Raw genomic sequence first — 13680 nt, 5'->3', positions numbered from 1 at the left:
TACCGTCGAATCTCTAGACGAGATTCTGTCAAATTTCTAGACGAGATTCTGTTGAATCTCTAGACGAGATTCTGTCAAATCTCTAGACGAGATTCTGGAGAATCTCTAGAGGAGATTCTGTCAAATCTCTAGACGAGATTCTGTCAAATCTCTAGACGAGATGCTGTCGAATCTTTAGACGAGATGCTGTCGAATCTCTAGACAAGATTCCCTCGAATCTCTAGACGAGATTCTGTATAAGCTCTAGACGAGATTCTGTCGAATCTCTAGACGAGATTCTGTCGAATGTCTAGACGAGATTCTGTCGAATCTCTAGACGACATTCTGTCAAATTTCTAGACGAGATTCTGTCGAATCTCTGGACGAGGTTCTGTCGAATCTCTAGACAAGATTCCATCGAATCTCTAGACGAGATTCTGTATAAGCTCTAGACGAGATTCTATCGAATCTCTAGACGAGATTCTGTCGAATGTCTAGACGAGATTCTGTCGAATCTCTAGACGACATTCTGTCAAATTTCTAGACGAGATTCTGTCGAATCTCTGGACGAGGTTCTGTCGAATCTCTAAACGAGATTCTGTCGAATCTCTAGACAAGATTCTGTCGAATCTCTAGGCAAGATTCCGTCGAATCTCTAGACGAGATTCTGAAAATTCTTCAGACGAGAGTCTGTCGAATCTCTGGACGAGATTCTGAAGAATCTCTAGACGAGATTCTGACGAATTTCCAGGCGAGATTCTGACGAATCTCTAGACGAGATTCTGACAAATCTCTAGACGAGATTCTGACGAATCTCTAGACGAGATTCTGACGAATCTCTAGATGAGATTCTGACGAATCTCTAGACGAGATTCTGACGAATCTCTAGACGAGATTCTGACGAATCTCTAGACGAGATTCTGACGAATCTCTAGACGAGATTCTGACGAATTTTCAGGGGAGATTCTGATGAATCTCTAGGTGAGATTCTGACGAATCTCTAGACGAGATTCTTTCGAATCTCTAGACGAGATTCTTTCGAATCTCTAGACGAGATTCTTTCGAATCTCTAGACGACATTCTGTCGAATCTCTAGACGAGAGTCTTTCGAATCTCTAGACGAGAGTTTTTCGAATCTCTAGACGAGATTCTTTCGAATCTCTTGACGAGACTCTTTCAAATCTCTTGACGAGATTCTTTCGAGTCTCTAGACGAGATTCTTCGAATCTCTAGACGAGATTCTTTCGAATCTCTAGACAAGATTCTTTCGAACCTCTCGTCAATATTCTGTCGAATCCCTAAACGAGATTCTGTCGAATCTCTAGACGAGATTCTGTCGAATCTCTAGACGAGATTCTGTCGAATCTCTAGACGAGATTCTGTCGAATCTCTAGACGAGATTCTGTCGAATCTTTAGACGAGATTCTGTCGAATCTTTAGACGAGATTCTGTCGAATTTCTAGACGAGATTCCGTCGAATCTCTAGACGAGATTCTGTTGAATCTCTTGACAAGATTCTGTTGAATCTCCAGACGAGATTCTGTCGAATCTCTAGACGAGATTCTTTAGAATCTCTAGACGAGATTCTTTCGAATCTCTAAACGAGAGTCTTTCGAAACTCTAGACGAGATTCTGTCGAATCTCTAGACAAGATTCTTTCAAACCTCTCGACAATATTCTGTCGAATCCCTAGAAGAGATACCGTCGAATCTCTAGACGAGATTCTGTCGAATCTCTAGACGAGATTCTGTCGAATCTCTAGACGAGATTCTGTCGAATCACTAGACGAGATTCTGTCGAATCTCTAGACAAGATTCTTTCAAACCTCTCGACAATATTCTGTCGAATCCCTAGAAGAGATACCGTCGAATCTCTAGACGAGATTCTGTCGAATTTCTAGACGAGATTCTGTCGAATCTCTCGACGAGATTCTTTCGAATCTTTAGACGAGATTCTGTCGAATCTCTAGACGAGATTCTGTCGAATCGCTAGACGAGATTCTGTCGAATCTCTAGACGAGATTCCGTCGAATCTCTAGACGAGATACCGTCGAATCTCTAGACGAATTTCTGACGAATCTCTAGACGAGATACCGTCGAATCTCTAGACGAGATTCTGACGAATCTCTGGCCGAGATTCTGTCGAATCTCTGGCCGAGATTTTGACGAACTACTGGACGAGATTCTGTCGAATCTCTGGACGAAATTCTGTCGAATCTCTGGACGAGATTCTGACGAATCCTTAGACGAGATTCTGACGAACCTCTGGACGAGATTCTGACGAATCTCTAGAAGAGATTCTGTCGAATCTCTAGACGAGATTCTGTCGAATCTCTAGACGAGATTCTGTCGAATCTCTAGACGTGATTCTGTCGAATCTCTAGACAAGATTCCATCGAATCTCTAGACGAGATTCTGTATAAGCTCTAGACGAGATTCTGTCGAATCTCTAGACGAGATTCTGTCGAACGTCTAGACGAGATTCTGTCGAATCTCTAGACGACATTCTGTCAAATTTCTAGACGAGATTCTGTCGAATCTCTGGACGAGGTTCTGTCGAATCTCTAGACGAGATTCTGTCAATTTATAGGCGAGATTCTGTCGAATCTCTGGACGAGGTTCTGTCGAATCTCTGGACGAGGTTCTGTCGAATCTCTAGACGAGATTCTGTCAAATTTCTAGGCGAGATTCTGTCGAATCTCTGGACGAGGTTCTGTCGAATCTCTAGACGTGATTCTGTCGAATCTCTAGACAAGATTCCATCGAATCTCTAGACGAGATTCTGTATAAGCTCTAGACGAGATTCTGTCGAATCTCTAGACGAGATTCTGTCGAACGTCTAGACGAGATTCTGTCGAATCTCTAGACGACATTCTGTCAAATTTCTAGACGAGATTCTGTCGAATCTCTGGACGAGGTTCTGTCGAATCTCTAGACGAGATTCTGTCAAATTTCTAGGCGAGATTCTGTCGAATCTCTGGACGAGGTTCTGTCGAATCTCTAGACGAGATTCTGTCAAATTTCTAGACGAGATTCTGTTGAATCTCTAGACGAGATTCTGTCAAATCTCTAGACGAGATTCTGGAGAATCTCTAGACGGGATTCTGTCAAATCTCTAGACGAGATTCTGTCAAATCTCTAGACGAGATGCTGTCGAATCTTTAGACGAGATGCAGTCGAATCTCTAGACAAGATTCCCTCGAATCTCTAGACGAGATTCTGTATAAGCTCTAGACGAGATTCTGTCGAATCTCTAGACGAGATTCTGTCGAATGTCTAGACGAGATTCTGTCGAATCTCTAGACGAGATTCTGTCGAATCTCTAGACGAGATTCTGTCGAATTTCTAGACGAGATTCTGTCGAATCTCTCGACGAGATTCTTTCGAATCTTTAGACGAGATTCTGTCGAATCTCTAGACGAGATTCTGTCCGAATCGCTAGACGAGATTCTGTCGAATCTCTAGACGAGATTCCGTCGAATCTCTAGACGAGATACCGTCGAATCTCTAGACGAATTTTCTGACGAATCTCTAGTACGAGATACCGTCGAATCTCTAGACGAGATTCTGACGAATCTCTGGCCGAGATTTTGACGAACTACTTGGACGAGATTCTGTCGTATCTCTGGACGAATTCTGTCGAATCTCTGGACGAGTTCTGACGAATCCTTAGACGAGATTCTGACGAACCTCTGGACGAGATTCTGACGAATCTCTAGAAGAGATTCTGTCGAATCTCTAGACGAAGATTCTGTCGAATCTCTAGACGAGATTCTGTCCGAATCTCTAGACGAGATTCTGTCGAATCTCTAGACGAGATTCTGGTCCGAATCTCTAGACGAGATTCTGTCGAATCTCTAGACGAGATTCTGTCGAATCTCTATACGAGAATCTGTCGAATCTCTATACTAGATTCTGTCGAATCTCTTATACGAGATTCTGTCAAATCTCTATACGAGATTCTGTCGAATCTCTATACGAGATTCGAATCTCGAATCTCTAGACGAGGATTCTGTCGAATCTCTAGTCGTAGATTCTGTCGAATCTCTAGACGAGTCTTGACGATCTCTAGACGAGATTCTGTCGAATTGTCAAGAGAGATTCTGTCGAATCTGAGATGAGATCTCTGTCGAATCTCTAAAACCAGATTTTCTGACGAATCTCTGTACCAAGATACTGTCGAATCTCTGGAAGAGATTCTGTCGAATCTCTAGACGAGAATTCTGTCGAATCTTCTGGACGAGATCTGGTCGAATCTCTGGCGAGATTCTGTCGAATCTCTGAAGAGAATTCTGTCGAATCTCTGAAGAATTCTGAGATTCGTCGAATCTCTGGACGAGATTCTGATCGAATCTCTGGCGAGATTCTGTCAAATCTCTGGACGAGATTCTGTAAATCTCTGACGAGATTCTCTGTCGAATCTCTGGACGAGATTCTGTCGAATCTCTAGACGAGATTCTGTCGAATCTCTGGACGATTCTTGTTCCAATCTCTGACGAGATTCTGTCGAATCTCTTGAACGAGATTCTGTCGAATCTCTTGACGAGATTCTGTCGAATCTCTAGACGAGATTCTATCGAATCTCTAGACGAAGATTCTATCGAATCTCTCTAGACGAGATTCTGTCGAATCTCTAGACGAGATTCTGTACGAATCTCTAACGAGATTCTGTCGAATCTCTTGACGAGATTCTGTCGAATCTCTAGACGAGATTCTGTTCGAATCTCTAGACGAGATTCTGTTCGAATCTCTAGACGAGTTCTGTCCAAACTCTAGACGAGATTCTGTCGAATCTCTACGAGATCTGTCAAACTCTATACGAGATTCTGCGAATCTCTAGACGAGATTCTGTCGAAATCTCTAGACGAGATTCTGTCGAATCTCTAGACGAGATTCTGTCAAATTTCTAGGCGAGTTCTGTCGAATCTCTGGACGAGGTTCTGTCGAATCTCTGGACAGGTTCTGTCGAATCTCTAGACGAGATTCTGTCAAATTTCTAGACGAGATTCTGTTGAATCTCTAGACGAGATTCTGTCAAATCTCTAGACGAGATTCTGGAGAATCTCTAGACGGATTCTGTCAAATCCCTAGACGAGATTCTGTCAAATCTCTAGACGAGATGCTGTCGAATCTTTAAACGAGTGCTGTCGAATTCTAGACAAGATTCCCTCGAATCTCTAGACGAGATTCTGTATAAGTCTAGACGAGATTCTGTCGAATCTCTAGACGAGATTCTGTCGAATTCTAGACGAGATTCTGTCGAATCTCTAGACGATTCTGTCGAATCTCTAGACGAGATTCTGTCGAATCTCTAGACGAGATTCTGTCGAATCTCTAGACGAGATTCTGTCAAATTTTCTAGGCGAGATTCTGTCGAATCTCTGCGAGTTCTGTCGATCTCTGGACGAGGTTCTGTCGAATCTCTGACGAGGTTCTGTCGAATTCTTAGACGAGTCTGTCAAATTTCTTAGGCGAGTTCTGTCGAATCTCTGGACGAGTTCTGTTGAATCTCTGGACGAGGTTCTGTCGAATCTCTAGACGAGCTTCTGTCAAATTTCTAGACGAGAGATTCTGATCGAATCTCTAGACGAGATTCTGTCGAATCTCTAGACGAGATTCTGTCGAATCTCTAGACGAGACTTCTGTCGAATCTCTAGACGAGATTCTGTCGAATCTCTAGACGAATGTCTTGTCGAATCTCTAGACGAGATTCTGTCGAATCTCTAGACGAGACTGTCAAATTTCTAGGCGAGATTTGTCGAATCTCTGGACGAGGTTCTGTCGAATCTCTGGACGAGGTTCTGTCGAATCTCTAGACGAGATTCTGTCAAATTTCTAGACGAGATTCTGTTGAATCTCTAGACGAGATTCTGTCAAATCTCTAGACGAGATTCTGGAGAATCTCTAGACGGGATTCTGTCAAATCCCTAGACGAGATTCTGTCAAATCTCTAGACGAGATTGCTGTCGAATCTTTAGACGAGATGCTGTCGAATCTCTAGACAAGTTCCTCGAATCTCTAGACGAGATTCTGTATAAGCTCTAGACGAGGTTCTGTCGAATCTTCTAGACGAGATTCTGTCGAATCTCTAGACGAATTCTGTCAAATCTCTAGACACATTCTGTCAATTTCTAGACGAGATTCTGTCGAATCTCTGGACGAGTTCTTGTCGAATCTCTAAACGAAGAATTCTGTCGAATCTCTAGACAAGATTCTGTCGAATCTCTAGGCAAGATTCGTCGAATCTCTAGACGAGATTCTGAAAATTCATTCAGACGAGACTGTCGATCTCTGGACGAGTTCTGAAGAATCTCTAGACGAGATTCTGACAATTTTCAGGGGAGATTCTGATGAATTCTCTAGGTGAGATTCTGACGAATCTCTAGACGAGATTTCTTTCGAATCTCTAGGACGAGATTCTTCGAAATCTCTAGACGAGATTTCTTTCGATCTCTAGACGAGAGTCTTTCGAATCTCTAGACGAGAGTTTTTCGAATCTCTAGACGAGATTCTTTCGAATCTCTGACGAGACTCTTTCAAATCTCTTGACGAGATTCTTTCGAGTCTCTAGACGAGATTCTTTCGAATCTCTAGACGAGATTCTTTTCGAATCTCTAGACAAGATTCTTTCGAACCTCTCGTCAATATTCTGTCGAATCCTAAACGAGATTCTGTCGAATCTCTAGACGAGTTCTGTCGAATCTCTAGACGAATTCGTCGAATCTCTAGACGGATTCTGTCGAATCTTTAGACGAGATTCTGTCGAATTTCTAGACGAGATTCCGTCGAATCTCTAGACGAGATTCTGTTGAATCTCTTTGACAGATTCTGTTGAATCTCCAGACGAGATTCTGTCGAATCTTCTAGACGAGATTCTGTTGAATCTAGACGAGATTCTTTCGAATCCTAAACGAGAGTCTTTCGAACTCTAGCGAGATTTGTCGAATCTCTAGACAAGATTCTTCAAACCTCTCGACAATATTCTGTCGAATCCCTAAAGAGATATCCGTCGAATCTCTAGACGAGATTCTGTCGAATCTCTAGACGAGATTCTGTCGAATCTCTAGACGAGATTCTGTCGAATCTCTAGACGAGATTCTATCGAATATCTAGACGAGATTCTGTCGAATTCTAGACGAGATTCTGTCGAATCTCTCGTCGAGATTTCTGTCGAATCTTTAGACGAGATTCTGTTCGAATCTCTAGACGAGATTCTGTCGAATCTCTAGACGAGATTCTGTCGAATCGCTAGACGAGATTCTGTCGAATCTCTAGACAGATTCCGTCGAATCTCTAGACGAGATTACCTTCGAATCTTCTAGACGAATTTCTGACGAATCTCTAGACGAGATACCGTCGAATCTCTAGACGAGATTCTGTCGAATCTCTGGCCGAGATTCTGTCGAATCTCTGGCCGAGATTTGACGAACTACGACGAATTCTGTCGAATCTCTGGACGAATACTGTCGAATCTCTGGAAGAGATTCTGTCGAATCTCTAGACGAGATTCTGTCGAATCTCTGGACGAGAATTCTGTCGAATCTCTGAACGAGATTCGTCGAATCTCTGAACGAGATTCTGTCGAATCTCTGGACGGATTCTGTCGAATCTCTAGACGAAATTCTTCGAATCTCTAGACGAGATTCTATCGAATCTCTTAGACGAGATTCTGTCGAATCTCTAGACGAGATTCTGTCGAATCTCTAGACGAGATTCTGTCGAAATCTCTAGACGAGATTCTGTCGAATCTCTAGACGAGATTCTGTTCGAATCTCTGACGACGAGATTCTGTTTCGAAATCTCTAGACGAGATTCTGTCGAATCTCTAACGAGATTTCTGTCAAATCTCTATACGAGATTCTGTTCGAATCTCGTAGACGAGATTCATTCTGTCGAATCTCTAGACGAGATTCTGTCGAATCTCTGACGAGATTCTGCTCAAATTTCTAGGCGAGATTCTGTCGAATCTCTGGACGAGCGTTCTTGTCGAATTCTCTGGACGAGGTTCTGTCGAATCTCTAGACGAGATTCTGTCAAATTTCTAGACGAGATTCTGTTGAATCTCTAGACGAGATTCTGTCAAATCTCTAGACGAGATTCTGGAGGAATCTCTAGACGAGGTTCTGTCAAACCCTAACGAGATTCTGTCAAATCTCTAGACGAGATGCTGTCGAATCTTCTAGACGAGATCTGTCGAATCTCTAGACAAGATTCCCTCGAATCTCTAGACGAGATTCTGTATAAGCTCTGCAGATTCGTGATCTTGACGAGAATCGTCGAATTGGTTTTTTCTAGACGAGATTCTGTCGAATCTCTAGACGAGTTCTGTCGAATCTCTAGACGAGATTCTGTCGAATCTCTAGACGAGATATCTGTCGAATCTCTAGCGAGATTCTGTCAAATTTCTAGACGAGATTCTGTCGAATCTCATGACAGGTTCTGTCGAATCTCTGGACGAGTTCTGCGAATCTCTGACGAGTTCTGTCGAATCTCTAGACGAGATTCTGTCAAATTCTGCGAGATTCTGTCTATCTCTGGACGAGGTTCTGTCGAATCTCTAGACGAGGTTCTTGTCGAATCTCTAGACGAGATTCTGTCAAATTCTAGGTCTCTGAGATTCTGTCGAATCTCTGACGAGGTTCTGTCGAATCTCTAGACGTGATTCTGTCGAATCTCTAGACAAGATTCCTTCGAATCTCTAGACGAGATTCTGGTATAAGCTCTAGACGAGTTCTTCGAATCTCTAGACGAGATTCTGTCGAAGTCTAGCAGATTCTCGATCTCTAGACGACATTCTGTCAAATTTCTAGACGAGATTCTGTCGAATCTCTGGACGAGGTTCTGTCGAATCTCTAGACGAGATTCTGTTCAAAGTTCCTAGGCGAGATTCTGTCGAATCTCTGGACGAGGTTCTGTCGAATCTCTGGACGAGGTTCTGTCGAATCTCTAGACGAGATTCTTCAAATTTCTAGACGAGATTCTGTTGAATCTCTAGACGAGATTCTGTCAAATCTCTAGACGAGATTCTGGAGAATCTCTAGACGAGATTCTGTCAAATCTCTAGACGAGATTCTGTCAAATCTCTAGACGAGATGCTGTCGAATCTTTAGACGAGATGCTGTCGATCTCTAGACAAGATTCCCTCGAATCTCTAGACGAGATTCTGTATAGCTCTAGACGAGATTCTGTCGAATCTCTGACGAGATTCTGTCGAATGTCTAGACGAGATTCTGTCGAATCTCTAGACGAATCCTGTCGAATCTCTAGACGAGATTCTGTCGAATCTCTAGACGAGATTCTGTCGAATTTCTAGACGAGATCTGTCGAATCTCTCGACGAGATTCTTTCGAATCTTTAGACGAGATTCTGTCGAATCTCTAGACGAGATTCTGTCGAATTCGCTAGACGAGATTCTATCGAATCTCTAGACGAGATCCGTCGAATCTCTAGACAGATTTGTCGAACTCTAGACGAATTTCTGACGAATCTCTAGACGAGATACCTGTCGAATCTCTAGACGAGATTCTGACGAATCTCTGCCGAGATTCTGTCGAATCTCTGGCGGATTTTGAGAACTACTGGACGAATCTCGAATCTCTGGACGAAATCTGTCGAATCTCTGAGAGATTCTGCGAATCCTAGACGAGTTCTGACGACTCTGGACGAGATTCTGACGAATCTCTAGAAGAGATCCGTCGAATCTCTAGACGAGATTCTGTCGAATCTCTAGACGAGATTCTGTCGAATCCCTAGACGAGATTCTGTCGAATCTCTAGACGAGATTCTGTCGAATCTCTAGACAGAGATTCTGTCGAATCTCTAGACGAGATTCTGTCGAATCTCTAGACGAATTCTGTCGAATCTCTAGACGAATTCTGTCGAATCTCTGACAGATTCACGAATCTCTAGACGAGATTCTGTAATCTCTAGACGAGATTCTGTCGAATCGTCTAGACGAGATTCTGTCGAACTCTAGACGAGATTCTGTCGAATCTCTAGACGAATTCGTCAAATTTTAGACGAGATCTGTCGAATCTCTGACGAGATTCTGTCAATTTCTACGAGATTCTTCGAATTCTGACGAGAGTTCTGTCGAATCTCTGGACGAGTCTGTCGAATCTCTAGTCGAGATTCTGTCGAATTTCTAGACGAGATTCTGTCTGAATCTCTAGACGAGAATCTGTCAATCTCTAGACAGATTCTGGAGAATCTCTAGACGAGATTCTGTCGAATCTCTAGACGAGATTCTGTCGAAATCTCTAGACGACATTCGTGCAAATTTCTAGACGAGATTCTGTCGAATCTCTGGACGAGTTCTGTCGAATCTCTAGACGAGATTCTGTCGAATCTCTAGACAGATTCCTCGAATCTCTAGACGAGATTCTGTTAAAGCTCTAGACGAGATTTCTGTCGAATCTCTAGACGAGATTCTGTCGAACTCTAGACGAGATTCTGTCGAATCTCTGACGAATCTGTCAAATTTCTAGAGAGATTCTGTCGAATCTCTGGACGAGATTCTTGTTCAAATTCTAGGCGAGATTCTGTCGAATCTCTGGACGAGGTTCTGTCGAATCTCTGGACGAGGTTCTGTCGAATCTCTAGACGAGATTCTGTCAAATTTCTAGACGAGATTCTGTTGAATCTCTAGACGAGATACTGTCAAATCTCTAGACGAGATTCTGGAGAATCTCTAGACGAGATTCTGTCGAATCTCTAGACGAGATTCTGTCGAATCTCTAGACGAGATTCTGTCGAATCTCTAGACGAGATTCTGTCGAATCTCTAGACGACATTCTGTCAAATTTCTAGACGAGATTTCTTCGAATCCGGACGAGGTTTCTGTCGAATCTCTAGACGAGATTCTGTCGAATCTCTAGACAAGTTCCGCGAATCTCTAGACGAGATTCTGTAAAGCTCTAGACGTGATTCTGTCGAATCTCTAGACAAGATTCCATCGAATCTCTAGACGAGATTCTGTATTAAGCTCTAGACGAGATTCTGTCGAATCTCTAGACGAAGATTCGTCGAACGTCTAGACGAGTTCTGTCGAATCTCTAGACGACATTCTGGTCAATTTCTAGACGAGATTCTGTCGAATCTCTGGACGAGATTCTGTTCAAATTTCTAGGCGAGATTCGTCGAATCTCTGGACGAGGTTCTGTTCGAATCTCTGGACGAGATAACCGATCGAATCTCTAGACGAGATTCTGTCAAATTCTAGACGAATTCTGTTGAAATCTCTAGACGAGATTCTGTCAAATTCTAGACGAGATTCTGGAAATCTCTAGACGAGATTCTGTCAATCTCTAGACGAGATTCTGTCAAATCTCTAGACGAGATTCTGTCGAATCTTTAGACGAGATGCTGTCGAATCTCTAGACAAGATTCCCTCGAACTCTAGACGAGATTCTTATAAGCTCTAGACGAGATTCTGTCGAATCTCTAGACGAGATTCTGTCGAATGTCTAGACGAGATTCTGTCGAATCTCTAGACGACATCTTCAAATTTCTGACGAGATTCTGTCGAATCTCTGGACGAGTTCTGTCGAATCTCTAGACAAGATTCCATCGAATCTCTAGACGAGATTCTGTATAAGCTCTAGACGAGATTCTTCGAATCTCTAGACGAGATTCTGTCGAATGTCTAGACGAGATTCTGTCGATCTCTAGACGAATTCTGTCAAATTCTAGACGAGATTCTGTCGAAATCTCGACGAGGTTCTGTCGAATCTCTAAACAAATTCTGTCGAATCTCTAGACAGATTCTGTCGAATCTCTAGGCAAGAATTCCGTCGAATCTCTAGACGAGATTCTGAATTCTCAGACGAGATCTGTCGATCTTGACGAGATTCTGAAATCTCTGACGAGATTTTCTTGACGAAATTTCAGGCGAGATTCTGAGAATCTCTGTGAATTCTGACGAATCTCTAGCGAATTCTGACGAATCTCTAGGACGAGATTCTGACGAATCCTAGACGAGATTCTGACAATCTCTTAGACGAGATTCTGACGAATCTCTAGACGAGATTCTGACGAATCTCTAGACGAGATTCTGACGAATCTCTAGACGAGATTCTGACGAATCTCTAGACGAGATTCTGACGAATTTTCAGGGAGATTCTGATGAATCTCTAGTGAGATTCTGACGATCTCTAGACAAGATTCTTTCGAACCTCTCGCAATATTCTGTCGAATCTCCCTAAAAGATTCTTGATCGAATCTCTAGACAGATTCTGCGAATCTCTTAGACGAGATTCTGTCGAATCTCTAGAACGAGAGATTCTGTCCGAATCTCTAGACGAGATTCTGTCGAATCTCTAGACGGAGATTCTGTCGAATCTCTAGACGAGATTCTGTCGAATCTCTAGACGACATTCTGTCAAATTTCTAGACGAGATTCTGTCGATCTTGGACGAGGTTCTGTCGAAATCTCTAAACGAGATTCTGTCGAATCTCTAGACAAGATTCCTGTCGAATCTCTAGCAAGATTCCGTCGAATTCTCTAGACGAGATTCTGAAAAATTCTTCAGACGAGAGTCTGTCGAATCTCTGGACGAGATTCTGAAGAATCTCTAGACGAGATTCTGACGACGAATTTCCAGGCGAGATTCTGATGAATCTCTAGGTGAGATTCTGACGAATCTCTAGGCGAGATTCTGACGAATCTCTAGGCGAGATTCTGACGAATCTCTAGACGAGATTCTGACAAATCTCTAGACGAGATTCTGACGAATCTATAGACGAGATTCTTTCGAATCTCTAGACGAGATTCTTTCGAATCTCTAGACGAGATTCTTTCGAATCTCTAGACGAGATTCTTTCGAATCTCTAGACGAGAGTCTTTCGAATCTCTAGACGAGAGTTTTTCGAATCTCTAGACGAGATTCTTTCGAATCTCTAGACGAGATTTCTTTCGAATCTCTTGACGAGACTCTTTCAAATCTCTTGACGAGATTCTTTCGAGTCTCTAGACGAGATTCTTTCGAATCTCTAGACGAGATTCTTTCGAATCTCTAGACAAGATTCTTTCGAACCTCTCGTCAATATTCTGTCGAATCCCTAAACGAGATTATGTCGAATCTCTAGACGAGATTCTGTCGAATCTCTAGACGAGATTCTGTCGAATCGCTAGACGAGATTCTGTCGAATCTCTAGACGAGATTCCGTCGAATCTCTAGACGAGATACCGTCGAATCTCTAGACGAATTTCTGACGAATCTCTAGACGAGATACCGTCGAATCTCTAGACGAGATTCTGTCGAATCTCTGGCCGAGATTCTGTCGAATCTCTGGCCGAGATTTTGACGAACTACTGGACGAGATTCTGTCGAATCTCTGGACGAAATTCTGTCGAATCTCTGGACGAGATTCTGACGAATCCTTAGACGAGATTCTGACGAACCTCTGGACGAGATTCTGACGAATCTCTAGAAGAGATTCTGTCGAATCTCTAGACGAGATTCTGTCGAATCTCTAGACGAGATTCTGTCGAATCTCTAGACGAGATTCTGTCGAATCTTTAGACGAGATTCTGTCGAATCTCTAGACGAGATTCTGTCGAATCTCTAGACGAGAGTCTTTCGAATCTCTAGACGAGAGTTTTTCGAATCTCTAGACGAGATTCTTTCGAATCTCTAGACGAGATTCTTTCGAATCTCTTGACGAGACTCTTTCAAATCTCTTGACGAGATTCTTTCGAGTC

The 13680-nt window shown here is 42.7% G+C and overlaps 1 protein-coding gene across 1 annotated transcript in view; it reads left to right on the top strand.

The window, feature by feature from the left end:
* Window positions 1–13680, top strand: part of LOC5572022 (protein artichoke) — a 253885-nt gene that overhangs the window by 222691 nt on the left and 17514 nt on the right. The window lies entirely within an intron of this gene.

Source organism: Aedes aegypti, chromosome 1 (assembly GCF_002204515.2).
Source record: "Aedes aegypti strain LVP_AGWG chromosome 1, AaegL5.0 Primary Assembly, whole genome shotgun sequence".
NCBI classification, from domain to species: domain Eukaryota; kingdom Metazoa; phylum Arthropoda; class Insecta; order Diptera; family Culicidae; genus Aedes; species Aedes aegypti.
Note: the sequence above shows the minus strand (reverse complement) of the source record. Positions and strands in the feature narration are given on the sequence as shown.